Here is a 15333-nt window from a genome sequence, read left to right as displayed (position 1 = left end):
GTATCCAGTGTAGACAGCATCAAAGTCTTGGTATCCAGTGTAGACAGTATCAGCATCTTGTTATCCAGTGTAGACAGTATCAGCACCTTGGTATCCAGCATAGCAGCATCAATGTCCTGGTATCCAGTGTAGACAGCATTGACATCTTAGTATCCAGTGTAGAAGCATCAATGTCTTGGTGTCCAGTGTAGACAGCATCAACATCTTGGTATGCAATGTAGACACCACCCATATGTTGGTATCCAGTGTAGACAGTATCAAAGTCTTCGTATCTAGTGTGGACAGCATCGACATCTTGGTGTCCAGTGTAGGCAGCATGAACATCTTGGTATGCAGTGTAGACAGCATCGACCTCTTGGTATCCAATGTAGGCAACATCTATGTCTTGGCATCCAGTGTAGACAGTATCAAAGTCTTGGTATCTATTGTGGACAGCATCGATGTCTCACTGGACACTGACATCTTGGTGTCCAGTGTAGACAGCATTGACATCTTGGTGTCCAGTGTAGACAGCATCAACATCTTGGTATGCAGTGTAGACAGCATCCATGTCTTGATATCCAGTGTGGACAGCATCGACCTCTTGGTATCCAATGTAGACAGCATCCATGTCTTAGTATCCAGTGTAGACAGCATCAAAGTCTTGGTGTCTAGTGTAGACAGCATAAACCTCTTAGTATCCAGTGTAGACAGCATCCATGTCTTGGTATCCAGTGTAGACTGTATCAAAGTCTTGGTATCTAGTGTGGACAGTATCGACGTCTTGGTGTCCAGTGTAGACACCATCAAGATCTTGGTATCCAGTGTAGACAGCATCCATGTCTTGGTATCCAGTGTAGTGGCATTAATGGCTCATATGTGTGCCCAGCCGATTCTTCCTGGGCTGATTCTTCACTCCCTTCAGACCGGGCTCACAGATGTAGCATCAAATGTTGACACTGCCCCCACCCCCCCATGCCACAGGAATCCCTACCTCGTTGACTTTGCTTTTCTGTTCTCCATGTAACTTCTCACCCCTTGGCACATCCCATACATGTCTCCCCCCACTGGAATAGGAGCTACCTGAAGAAAGAGAGTCCCCCTGTTCTGTTTACTGTTGAATTCCAGGCATGAGATCAAAGCCCATCATGGGGTAGGTGTTCAATAAATATGTATTGCTTTAACAAAAAGGCATTCTGATACATAATCTATCCTTTGAACACAGCACTTCACCTTAGCTTTTAACAATATTATAAGTGCATCCAGCCGATATGCCCACCCACCCCAGCAGCACACAAACAAATGGATCAAAACAAGCAATAGAACAGGAGCCAGACACGGTGGTCACATCTGTAATCCCAGCATTTTAGGAGGCCAAGGCTTGATCCCAGGAGTTCAAGACCAGCCTGGCCCATGTGTCAAAACCCCATCTCTACAAAATAATAAAAAAAAATTAACCGGACATGGTAGCATGCACCTATAGTCCCAGCTACTTGGGAGGCTAAGGTGGTAGGATCACTCGAGCCAGAAGGTTGAGGCTGCAGTGAGCCATGATCATCCCAGTGCACTCCAGCCTGGGTGACAGCATCAAGAAAGAAAAAGAGAGTGAGACAGAGAGAGCTTTGGAATTGAGAGTTCCATCTATAATGGTATTTGATGATTACTGGTTTTGTGGCAAAAGCTTTCAGTGTTCTAGCCTGGCTTTAGGCTAGATTCCAGTGAAGAAGGGACTGTAGGGGGTGGGGGAGTTATTAGTCTGAGATTAACAGTAATTACGATAATTACTATAGAATCACAAAGGACTCTAAGGTGTCATTGATTCTATCCTTCATCTCCAAGGTCTCCAGATAGATGTATGCATATGAAATTCAACCAAGAAATGATTCCCACAGTTAGTTTAAGACACCTTTCAAATTTTAGCTTTGGTTTGAAAATAAACATTCGGTAATAGGTGTCCTCAGTGGTTGAAAACAATAGCCAGAAATCACTTCTGGTGCCTGCACAGTGGCTCACCTTTGTCATCCCAACAATTTGGGATGCTGAGGAGGGAGGATTGCTTGAGCTCAGGAGTTCAAGACAAGCCTGGGCAACATAGTGAGACCCCAACTCCAAAGAAATATCAAAAAAATTGCAGAATATCATGGCACACAGCTGTCATTCCAGCTACTCATGAAGCTGAGACAGGAGAATCACTTGAGCCCAGGAGCTCAAGGCTGCAGTGAGCCGAGATTGTGCCACTGCACTCCAGCCTGGGCAACAGAGCGAGATCTTGTTGAAAGAAAGAGAGAGAGAAGAAAGAAAGAAAGAAAAGAAAGAAAGGAAGGAAGGAAGGAAGGAAGGAAAGAAAAGAAAGAAAAAAGAAAAGAAAAGGAAAGGAAAGGAAAGAAAAGGAAAGAAAGAGAAAGGGAAGCAAATGGGATTTTAAGACATCAGAACCTCAGAAGCAATGCAAGCATTAAAGCATAATTTTAAGAAGCTCCCTCCTTGATATAAAGAAGAAAATAGCCAGGCCCGTGGTTTTGTACCACAGACACGGCTTTATCTGATGCCCCTTTAAGATAAGATCCCTAGCCAGGCTCTCATCTGAATTCCCCTTTCCATTTCACAGCTGTTACAATGTTTTCCAAAAAGGCTCTGGAGCTTAATTTGGATTTGAGCACTTTTGAGCCTGCACGGACCTAATGAGAAACTGCACATCAGCAGTCTGGTGCCACTTACACATCCTTTTCTCAAACAAATAGTCTAATACCTCTTCTGTGAGTCAACGAATTTATTAAAGACAAATAGTCAGGCCTATCTGCAAATCTTGCAGAATCCAGCATTTTGACTAAATGACATTTAGCCAAGTTGTACCTCTAATGGCAAAGAAAACAGTAGCAGCTCGGCCTTAAACCTCCGTCCCCGGGTGAGTATCACTCCCAATATCCTGTACAAATTCTTTGAAGGATTTGTGCCTGACGAACCCCCGAGGGCTTCTTCAGAATTAGTTAATAGTGAGAAAGCATCGAGCTAAATTTATTGCTTATAGTCCCCCATGATTGCATAAAAAATAAAATTAAAAGCAAGCCTCTGAAGAATAGTTTCTCAAGCTTGGTAATGGTATCATCTCCGACAGTGAGGTCATAAAAGCATATTAGTGACCCCCCGATGGAACGTGTTTACTGCAGAAGTCAAAGAGATTGATCATTTTACCCAGGAGGTGGCATTCAGTTCAGCATACTGTTGCTGTTAGTCTGAAAAACACGCTAATTACTGAGGGCATGGCACGCAGTGAAAGCGGGAAACGAGACATGATTATCGAGGTTTTTATAGGCCGACCGGCTCCTCCCGGATGCTACAAAATAGGATCTATTCATAGACTCCTCTTCTAGAAATGCCCAAACTCCTTGCTTAGCTCCCCAGCCTTCATGCTCCTCAGCGGCCCAGGGACCACTGGGCCAGACAATTTCTCACCTGAAGCCAGAGGAGAAGGAATGGTCTCAGCAGAGCCTGAGTTCAGGGCTGGGCTTTCAGGAGCTCTGCAGCCTTCCAATGTCTACTAAAATCAAGGCTGATTTCTTAGGGACTGACAGAATAAGCACGACTTCTTTCCTTCTTTATTCTGAGATGGAGTCTCCCTCTGTCACCCAGGCTGGAGTGCAGTGGTGTGATCTCAGCTCACTGTAACCTCCGCCTCCTGGATTCAAGCGATTCTCCCACCTCAGCCTCCTGAGTAGCTGGGAATACAGGTGCCCACCGCCACATCCGGCTAATTTTTGTACTTTCTGTAGAGACGGGTTTCACCACATTGGCTGGGCTGGTCTCGAACTCCTGACTTCAGATGATCAGCCGGCCTTGGTCTCCCGAAGTGCTGGGATTACAGGCGTGAGCCACTGCGCCCGGCTAACACGACTTCTTTAGAAGCCAGTGTGAAAACAGCAATGTAGGCACGGGCCTCCTGGGAGTCTCCCACCGACTCTGCCAGGGAGGTTTACTGGGTTCTCCCCGTGTTTGACAGAAGGAAACAAGCTTCATGTTCACACACAGCTTGGCCAAGCCGAGGTCCAGACGCAGCCTCTGACAACAGCGTGTGTCTTCATCAGCTGTAGGGACAGCACTGACGTCCACTGAGGTTCTGCAAGATGCCCGTCCTGGGGATGGATGGAGGTCGGTGACAGTGAGGGCTCTCAACCACCAAGGGGCCCTCAAATGCATCCTATTCATCCAACGCCAACACCAGTGTCAAGGGCTCGCTGGCCGTGTGCTGCTGGATAATTCATGTTCATGCGCGACCTCACTTGACCTCCCTGATGAACGCACCCCTCGGGAATTGTGTGATCTCCCTTGTGAGGTTTAGAAAGGTGAGGTTTCCCCAAGGTCACACAGTAAGTCAATTGTGGAACCTTGGACCCGACATCCTTAAAATTAAAGAACAGCCCTGACCGTGTTACTAGTTCCGAAGGACCCAGAGGCCAGTGGAAGAGCCATCGCTGCCTGTCCCACCCTGGAGAAGACAGCAAGAAGGGCACCGTGGTCGAATCCAGGACTGGGAGGGCTGGCTGCTCCCAGCTCTCCTCCTCCTGGGTGCTCCCCACGTGAGTGCCAGGAAAGCTGCGTATGCCTAATGAAGTCACTGCACACCCGACAGCTGGCACTTAGGACTCACAACGAGCCGGGGAAACCCCTTCAGACAGCAGCCTGCCCCTCCACCGAGTCCCGGAAGACATTGGAACTCGGCCTGCCTCCCATCCTGAGCCAGTGCCCGCACAGGAGCTACACTGGTAGATTCCAGTCCCTGCCATTCAAGGCTGCCACCCGGTCTAGGGCAGACGTCTCCAGACGGAGCTCACGTTTCCCTCTACGTGGTCATCAGATTCACGTAGTGAAGGAGGCACTCAGAAGGGACTGCCATGTGCTCACGAGGGGCCTTGAAGGCTGGTATGAGCAGGACCTGGGGCGCGTGGATAGCAGGGAGCTCTGGACGCAGCCTGGTGAAGGGGGCAGCTGCAGCCTACCTGTCCGGTGCCAAGGCTCATGCCGGCCTCTCCGGTGGGTCTGGTCTTGCTGCCTCCTGAGGTTCCCTCACCTAAAACAAGCTCCTCTTCTGCAGTCAGCACATCTGAGCCCACTCTGTTTCCTTCCTCTGTAGCAGCGTTACCTCCTGTCCTTGTGGCTTCCATATGTATTGATCACAGCTCTGCCCTCCTATAGGAAAGTCACTCGACAGCCATTGGAAGAATCAGTGAGTAACACCCTAGGACTCGGGAGCGTCACCGAGGAACACCCTAGGACTCGGAAGCGTCACCGAGGAACACCCTAGGACTCGGAAGCGTCACCGAGGAACACCCTAGGACTCAGAAGTGCTTCCATGTCGGCCACCGTCTTGGGCAGCCATAGCAGCGGGGCACAGGCTGGGTGGCTTAGGCAGTGGACGTTGGTCCCTGAGTGCCACAGGCTGGGAGCCCACTGTCCAGGCAGCAGATCCAGATTGTGGGGAAGACCTGCCTCCTGACATCCTGGCCTCTGGCCTGCAGCCAGCCACCTGCGCACTGTGTCCTCACACCGCAGGGATCAGAGAAGGACGAAACCAGGGCCCTCATGTCTTTCCTTAGAAGGGCACTGATCCCATCACCAGGCCCCACCCCCATGACCCAATCCCTTTGGGGTTGGGGTACCAACATAGGAATTTGGGGGACCCCACAGCCAGTCCACAGCAGGTACTTACAGCAAGTTTCTCCCCTACATTTAATTTTCCTCTTTTATGAGATGAACACAATAAGAATCTCCATCTCCCAGGGCTATGTGAATCTCCATCAGCCACATGAGACTGTGCCCAGTGGGTCAGCAGGACGCCTGGAGCCCAGATGATCCTCAGTAAATAGAGCTACCGTTCTTAGCATTATTACGGTGTTCTTTCTAGAAAGGCATGCCCAGACAGGCTGTCGCTGAAACTAACAGAAAAGCGTAAAGAAATGTGCTGCGGAGTTTTGCAGGTGTCTGGAGCTTGGGAACACGTAGTGGGGGAATCAGAGTTTTGCTGGTGTCTGGAGCTTGGGAACATGAGCCTCGAACAGGCAAATACCATAGTGGGGGAATTGAACGGCCTGTGGGCTTCCTGCTAGACCTGGGACTTTTATCATCTGGAAGCTTCCATTAGGCATTCTAGCATTTCCCCCCCAGAAATAATAAATATTATTGGCGGAATTTCTCTATTTCAGAAGGGTTGCAGGAGGAGAAGTTGAAATGAGTCACATGACAAAATTCAAACTTTCATAAACAAATTCAGTCGTCGTTAAATTTCTTCCTGACCAATACCATAAGATTATCCATTTCTACCTGAAAACCATTCCAAAGAACCGTCATGACAGACAGTAAAAAGTCCAATAGGTGAGATGCACATCATCTCCCCAAAGACACGGTCACATGCACTGTTTCTCTTAAAATCTGATAATAGATTATCAGATAAAATAATAATCAGATCATAGATGATCAGATTTTAAGAGAAACAACCAGAAACAATTAGATGATTATTAAAGTGTGCTCTGATTTTGATACCAAGAATGGAAAAAGTCAAGGAAAAGGATACATTGAAACATTGTTTATTACTTTTTTGTAAGATGTCACACACTCACTCACACAGAAATAGAACACGATGGAGCTTCTGGTTTGGAGTCCTCCTAATTCAAGAAGATGCCTGGAGCGCAGACGGTGGGGATGGGAGTGGCAGAACCACAGGCATGGGGAGGCAGCTGCCACGGTGGAGACGGGAGTGGCAGAACCACAGGCATGGGGAGGCAGCTGCCACGGTGGAGACGGGAGTGGCAGAACCACGGGCATGGGGAGGCGGCTGCCACGGTGGGGATGGGAGTGGCAGAACCACAGGTGTGGGGAGGCGGCTGACGCGCCTGGCTGGGGCACAGTGAGGCCAACTGGCTCAGGGCTAGACGCACTGGTTTCAATTCAGGCAGAACGAGTCTTTTCCGAGGGAAGATGTGTGCGGATGTGAGTCAGACGACACCTTAGGGAAATCATTTCACCTCCCTAAGACAGCTAACTCAACCATAAAACTTCCCTGGAAAGGAAAACTGGCATCTGAGTTATTTGTTGCAAAAAAAAAAAAAAATACCCTCTGATCTCTTGCAGGGGCCATATTCCCTCTGCGCTGTCATCTTCCTCAGCGTCATCATCACATACACACTTTCCAGCAACGCAGGATGCAGGTTAAATGGGGCAATGCAATGCACACAGTGAGGTTGATTTGTCGTTGGTGTTTCTGTGTATGCGTGTGTGTCTCTGTGTGTGCGTCAGTGCCTGTGTGTTTGTGTGCATGTGTGTTTTGTGTGTATCAGTGTGTCTGTATGTGTGCGTGTCTATGTCGTGTGTGTGTCTGTGTGTGCATGTGTGTGTGTCAGTGTGTCTGTGTGTCTGTATGCATGTGTCTGTGTGTCATGTGTGCGTGTCTGTGTGTGTTGTGTGTGTCATGTGTGCATGTGTGTGTGCAATGCGTGTGCATGTGTGTCTGTGTGTCGTGTGTGTCTCTGTGTGTATGTACGTGTGTGTGTGTGCACACGCATGTGTGTGTGTTTGCATTCCTAGAACCTGGGTCCCAGATTCAGGGATTTCAGTCCAGAGCAATTTCAAAAAAGAGTGCCAGGCACAGCATGAAGCTGGCAACAACCGCCCCCTTGTATATTAATAGCAAAAAATGAATAGTAAGAATACTGTTTAAGAATTTTTTAAATATTGAAAAAAATGTAGCTTTATACAAATTTTACTTCAAGGTCATTGTTTTTCTCCTTTTGTCACGGAAACGGTCCTGGACTGCCCCACCTGCAGACTGGCTTTTTGCAGCAGCTGACCCGTGTAGTCAGCCAAGCAGTCCACAATATTTCACCACCACGGCAGGAGCTCCATGTGAATGTCCAGGCCCATGCACGTGGGGCTCCACGCAGTGCACAGCCAGCCGAGTCAGGGGTCTGCAGCAAAACTCCCTAACAGGGCCGGGCTGGCTACATAACGCCCACGTACACACATGTCTGCAATGAGACGTGCACTCAGACACGCTCAGAATGTCCAGAGCCAGATGCATTATTTCCCATTAAGGAGGGGGAAAAGTAAGGGGTGGGCTGAGTTTTGGAGAAATGAAAGGGTTGGCTTCATGGGAGAAAACAGCAGGACTGGCTTGTGGGCTGTGAAGGAAGGTGTGCAGGTGTTGCCTGGGACAGAGCATGCCCGCTCGCAGTGTGAGAGCTGCTGCTGGAAGCGATGGGCTCCGTGTTGAGGGATTTAAAGGGGGTTGGAGCTGCAGATCCAGGACCTCAGCATGGAAGTGAAGGAGCCAGTTCAAGCGACGGAATCCAAGTTCACTGAACATGGCCACTTCCATGTCATTTGTGCCTGCTTCGTGAAATACTGGCAGAGTGGAGGATTGGGAAAGAGGCTGAATGATCAAAAACTCCTAATCTCTGGCCTGTATTAAGCCATTCTTGCATTGCTATCAAGAAATACCTGAGATTGGGCCATATATAAAGAAAAGAGGTTTAAATGGCTCATGATTCTGCAGGCTGTACAGGAAGCGTGATGCTGGCATCTGCTTGACTTCTGGGGAGGCCTCAGGAAGCTTCCAGTCATGGCAGAAGGTGAAGATGGGGCAGGCATGTCACATGGCAGAGCAGGAGCAAGGGGGCGGGGCATAGGCGGGGCTACACTGTTAGAGACCAGATCTCACCAGACCTCACTCACTATCACGACGTCAGCACCAAAAGGATGGTGCTAAACCATTCATGAGAAATCCACCTCCATGATCCAGTCACCTCCCACCAAGCCCCACCTCCAACACTGGGGATTACATTTTAACATGAGATGTGGATGGGGACACAGATCAGAACCATATCACGGCCCTTTATGGAAAATGTTTGCTGACCAAGATCTATATCGTGCTGTATAAAGGAAATGATTGAATGTGAAGGGCTCACAGGTGCTGAAAGGGGGGCTGGAAGGGAATTGACTGCGTTTGTGCTTCCCTGTGACTTATCAAGGTCTTCGGGGGCACAGGGAGGTCTCTGGAGTCCAGAAGTTTGAGACCAGCCTGGGCAACATGGCAAAACCCCATCTCTAAAAAAAAAAAAATAGCTGGGTATGGTGGTGTGTGCCTGTTTTCCTAGCTACTCAGGAAGCTGAGCCAGGAGGATCGCTTGAGCCTGGGACGCAGAAGTTGCAGTGAGCTGCACTCCAGCCTGTGCTACAGACTGAACAACAACAAAAAATCCCTTCACGAAAGCCTGATATTGCATAATCCATGGTTCTCTTCCTAAAAATTAAATGTGTGTGTGTTATTTTGAGGAAAATAATTTACTGAGTAAAGCTCTAAACAGTGGAGATAGCTGCTGTATTCTTTTAGATTTTTCCTTGGATGTGCATATGATACGTGTGTTCAGGGTTAATCTCATTGCTATTCCTTAATGCTTTCTCCAAAAGTTATTTAAAACATAATTAAGATAATATGCTAGATTGCCACAAAAAAATAAGGAAATGAATAAGATGGTGACAGAAAATGGCACCATATGCTCATGCTATTACCAAGATCTCTCCGAAATGCAGACATTGCACCAAAATTTATTGAAAAATAATTCTTTCTTGCATGCTTAAAGATTTTTAATGCAATAACCAGACAACATGATCCCGTTTGTTTTTCGATCTAAGTGTTGCGAGAAAACAAACAAAGATTAAAGTAACACAGGTTAGAAAATGGATGTTTTAAACTACACAACCTGGACTTCACCCTGAGGCCCAGCTAATGCACCCAAGTGACACCCACTCAGACTTCCGTCCACAGGCCAGAGGCCCTGACAGAGGTAGGACTGAGGCCCCTGCAAGCGGGTGACAGCTCCTTTATTGCAGCTTAACTCCTCTTCAGACACAAGTAAATTTAGTAGACTTGCTTCTTCTATGGGTTGCCGTGTCAGTGATTCAAGACTGGGAGGGGTGACACAAAACCTTGCTGGGAATCTCAGGATTTTGAAGGAGGCCTATAGTTTGCAAAAGCACCTTTTATCGCTCTTGAGAGACCAAGGATGTGTGGGTCTGCCTGTGTGCACACAGTCATATACTTGTCCAGAGTACAGAACCAAACCTTCTTTCCTGGTGTGGGTGCACAAAATTTAAAATTAGAAATGCTCCAGGAAGTAAGGGGTCTTTAGCATGACTGGCTGGATAGTTGTGGGAGATGCAGCATCACAGAGCCCCGATGGGGGCAGCAGGTGCAGGAGGGGCCGGGCCCACACTGAGGCTGGTGAACGAGAAGCCTCCTTTCGCTGTGAAAGCAACAGCTATTGTGTCAGTTCTTGATGGCACCCAGGTGGACACTGTGTGGCATCCTTCCTTGCCAGTTTACCTGGTGGTCAGTGATCAGCCTCAATGTTCTGAAAGTTTCCTCACGATTTTTGCAGTTTTTATTTTGGATCTCACGAGGCTTTTCCCACAGGTAACATCCATTGACCTACTTTGGTACTGGGTACAGGGGTGACCCTTCAGCCAGGCAGAGTTCTTCGAAAGAAGAGAATAAAACCTTAATCCTGTCCTCTGCCCAGTTGATTAATGAATCAAATGGCTTTGTCCTTAGTTGAAACACTGAATTTCTGCCCTCCAAGTTCTTGTCAGTGAAGAAAAAAGAATTCTGTTTTCTAATCCTCCTGAAATGCCCAGTGGGGAGAAATGATATTTATGGAGGATTGGCTGGAGGACACGAAGTCCATAAATTCCCCTGGCTAGTTTACGTTTTACCCTTGGATCAAAACAGGCTACTGGCGAGCAATATACTCGAGCTGTTTTGATTGGGCCCCTCTGTGGAATTGCTTTCTGCTAAATTGATTTTTGCTATTTTTCATTTTTAATTGAATTAAAGATAATGGTAATAAACAGACACATGAATTGGTTTGTGTACATGTTGTGGGGGACGAGAGAGAAAGAGCCATTCTAATGCAGATTCTTGAGTTCCATCTCCAGTGACTCTGATTCATGTAGGGCCCAGTACTCTGCAATTTACCAAGCTCCCTGAGTGCTTCTGATGCAACTGGGCTGTGGGGCACATTGAGGAGAATGCTGCCTTTGAGAACCTGGAGAAAGCTCCGGATATTTAACTCTAGAAAAATCATGCATACATGCACACCAAATTCTGTGTACAATTCCAGGAGACTCAAAACTGTTTCCATATATAGCTAGCAAGTTAAACTCCCCCTTTTACTGCAGGAATGTTTAAGCTGCCCAAACACACCACCCATCACTTCTTTGAAAAGGTGCATTAGAGGCCGGGCACGGTGGCTCACGCCTATAATCCCAGCACTTTGGGAAGCTGAGGCGGGCAGATCACGAGGTCAGGAGTTCAAGACCAGCCTGACCAACATGATGAAACCCCGTCTCTACTAAAAATACAAAAATTAGCTGGGCATGGCGGTGCATGTCTGTAATTCCAGCTACTTGGGAGGCTGAGGCAGGAGAATCGCTTGAACCTGGGAGATGGAGGTTGCAGTGAGCCGAGATTGGGCCTCTGCACTCCAGCCTGGGAGACAGAGCAAGACTCTCTGCCTCAAAAATAAAAACAAAGTAAAATTTAAAAAGGTGCACTAGAGAATATGACTCGGTTTCAGGGACAGCACAACAGCGCTTTTCCAGAACAAGTATTTTGTTTTTAATCCCATGATTATTGTGAATCTTGCAAAGGTCAGAATAATTTCTTTGCATTGGCAGCTAGGAAGCTCCTCTCTAAATATGCAGCCCACCTATAACAGCTGGGCAAGATTAAATGTTTTTGCTGTATATCTATTTTACCTCTCCTTTATTGCCCTAATCAAAATTTTCTTTGCTACAACTCACCCCAAAATTATTTTTACCCTTTTGTGCTGTAGGTATTTAAGAAGAACTAAAAATATAATTAACTAAATTATTATTTTATGTTAGTAAATAAGTTATCATTTAGAATCAACCTAGAAGTATCAAGATGCATTTGGGAATTGCCACTGTTTTTGTCATGCGGCCCTTTTTGGTAGCTATGAAAACAGAATTTCTACTGGAATAATTGCTTCAAAGTCATGCCGATTCTACCTTCTATAACTTTCCGAAGACAGAGAAAAACACAACAGCACTTTGATTCGTGTAACACTTAGGTTAAATGTCCTTAGAGTTCAGGGAGAAAACTGAAATAACAACAGAGGACAGGTCATTACACATGGGGTGAGGCGATAGGTGCCTAAACAAGAACACGGGTGGGATGACGGGAACAGGGCACTTCAGTGCTGGGCTCAGTGGGAGGCACTGCTAAGAAGCAGGGACCCAGGCTTGACAAACAACTCCAGCTCTTCAAAGGAACTCTTGAATCTAGCTTTTTTGCATAGAACTATACAAAAAATTCACGAAGCAAATGATACCTAATATGTTGTGCAGTTCATATGCAACCTATGGGCTATCATTTTATAGCTGATTAAGGGTTGAAAGATATCAAAATCACTTCTTCATGTAGTCAGAGAGGTACCTATATTGGTGACTGAGTGTTGAGTGAGTGATGAGTAATGAATGAGTGATAAGAGATAAGTGAGTAATGACTGAATGATGAATGATGAGTGAGCGATGAATAATGAATGAGTGTTAAGTGATGAGTGAGTGATGTGTAACAAGGGAATGATGATGAGTGAGTAATGAGTAATAAGTGAGTGAAGAGTGAGCAGTGAGTGATGCGTGTGAGTGATGAATGAATTATGAGTAATGAGTGAATGATGGTTAATGGGTGAGTGATGAGTAATGAGTGAGTAGTGGGTGATGAATGAGTGGTGAGTGGTGAATGATGAGTGAGTGTTGAGTAAAAATGAGTGAGTGGTGGGTGATGAATGATGAGTGAGTGATGAGTGATGAATGAGACATGAGTGAGTGATGAATAAGTTTGAGTGAGTAATGAGTGAGTGATAGGTGAGTGATGAGTGGCTGATGACTGAATGATGAGTAAGTAATGAGTGAGTGATTAGTGAGTAATAAGTAATAGAGTATTGAGTGAGTGATGACTGAGTAATGACTGATACATGAGTAAGTAATAAGTGAGTGATTAGTGAGTGATGAGTGATGAGTAATGAGTGAGTAATGACTGAATGGTTAATTCAGTGAGTAATGAATGCATGATGAGTAATGAATGAATGTTAAGTGATGAGTGAGTATGTGTGAGCAATGAGGGAATGATGAATGATGCGTGAGTAATGAGTGAATGATGAGTAATGAATGAGTGTTGAGTAATGATGAACGATTAGTGAGTGATGAGTGAATGATGAATGATGAGTAATAAATGAGTAATGAGTGAGTGATGAGTGATGAATGAGTGTTGAAGGATGAGTGAGTGATGAGTAATGACTGAATGATTAATGAGCAATGAGTGAGTGATGAGTGATGAGTAATGACTGAATGATTAATGAGCAATGAGTGAGTGATGAATGATGAATGAGTGTTGAGTGATGAGTGAGTGTTGAGTGATGAATGAGTAATGACTGAATGATAAATGATGAGTGAGTAACAGGTGAGTAATGAGTGAGTGATGAGTGAATAATGAATGAATGATGAGTAAGTGATGACTCAGTGATGTATTTCTAAACAACGTTTTTTGATTTTGGTCATTTCTGAAATTTATACAAAAGCATATGTCTATAACTTGTGTTTTACGTCTTTCATTCACCATTGCACTGCTGAAATTCATCCATGTTATTGCATGTGTCATGTTTATTATATTTTGAACACATTAAAATTTTGAACACATAAAATTATTCGTTCTAACATAGATGGATGATTTCCACTTTTGGTTTTTATAAACAATAATATTTTTTGTATGCTAGTAGTTTCTCTTGTTTATAAATGTATGAGCGAGATTACCTGGTCATAGGCCATGTGAATTTTCACACATATGAGATCACTCCAAACAGTTTTCTTTTCCTTTCTTTTTTAAAAAATTATTTATTTATTTATTTATTTGAGACGGGGTTTCACTCTTGTTGCTGAGGCTGGAGTGCAATGGTGCAATCTTGGCTTACTGCAACCTCCACCTCCCGGGTTCAAGTGATTCTCCAGCCTCAGCCTCCCAAAGTAGCTGGGACTACAGGCACCTGCCACCATGCCCGGCCAATTTTTTATATTTTTAGTAAGGATGGGTTTCACCATGTTGGCCAGGTTGGTCTCGAACTCCTGATGCCAGGTGATCCACCCGCCTCAGCCTCCCAAAATGCTGGGATTACAAGCGTGAGCCACCATGCCCAGCCCAAACAGTTTTCCAGGGTATCTACTGACTTGTACCACCACAAGCGCTGAATGAAAGTTTCTGCTTTTCCATATACACACAAATATTTGATTTAATGAGATTTTTTTATTTTGGCCACCGAGAAATGTTAATTTTCTCTACCTCTAAAACCGAGTTATTCTCTCCCATCCTACCCAGACACATTCTCTTCCATGCCTCAACTTCCATGCCGTCCAGGAAGCCATCTCCACCTCACCAACCAACATTAAACTCCACCCCCCTTCAAATTCTATGGAATTTATACTTTAAAGTGGTTACTTCTGCAGATATATCAGGAATGTATGTGAGATCCCCTCAATTAACTTATAAATGATTGGAAAATAGAAGTGACATTTATATGTAATTTTATTTCCTCAGAACAAGTTCTTTATGAAATACAATTTCAGATTGAAGAGATTTAGGATTAGTGTCTAAAAAGCATAACTGATGCTTGTGCCTGTGTGTCTGTGTGTACATATATATGTAATTTATAAATAGTTTTGAATCAATTATTTATAAGAGAAAGAAGAACAATAAGTGTTTAATACAACTGAGAGGAACTGATGAATTAGAAAATGGTTTCTAAATTGGCCTTTATTTCAAAAAGCTCTTTCTCTAAAATTTGTCTCAAATGAACACGTGTTTTCTGCATATTTCCACAAACTTATTTAGAAATTTTGGGTGAGTGTCTAAAAATGGAGAGGAACACTATTAAATGTGCAATATTTCATATGATGAAGGCGTATAGACAAGTGGTTTGGGGCACGAATTCTCTCATCAAAAAGACCCTAGTTCATACTCAGACTCCGTCAGTTAACACCTGTGCTTCCTTGTATATGTTACTTAATCTTCATAAGCTTGGTTTTCTCTTTGCAAAATGAAGATGTTAGTAAGGATATCGTGTGATATTCACAACAACTTCTTAGTCAAGTGTTATTATTATTATCCCACTTCTTTGATGTGACAACTTAGGCTTATAGAACTTAAGGGGCATACCTGAGATTCAAAAGCCAGTGACAGGGTCACTGTCACTGTCACAGGTCCAGCTAGAGTCAGTGCTGGACTAAGGTTCT

At 45.2% G+C, this 15333-nt stretch overlaps 1 protein-coding gene and 1 pseudogene across 1 annotated transcript in view; both read left to right on the top strand.

The window, feature by feature from the left end:
• Positions 1-15333, top strand: part of ADARB2 (adenosine deaminase RNA specific B2 (inactive)) — a 554344-nt gene that overhangs the window by 201090 nt on the left and 337921 nt on the right. The gene's annotated exons all lie outside the window — the stretch shown is intronic.
• On the top strand, positions 33-839 carry LOC116480134 (uncharacterized; annotated as a pseudogene).

This window comes from Hylobates moloch, unplaced genomic scaffold, assembly GCF_009828535.3.
Source record: "Hylobates moloch isolate HMO894 unplaced genomic scaffold, HMol_V3 SCAFFOLD_2, whole genome shotgun sequence".
Classification (NCBI taxonomy): Eukaryota; Metazoa; Chordata; class Mammalia; order Primates; family Hylobatidae; genus Hylobates; species Hylobates moloch.
The sequence above is the reverse complement of the archived record's forward strand: the minus strand, read 5'-3'. Positions and strand labels throughout refer to the sequence as shown.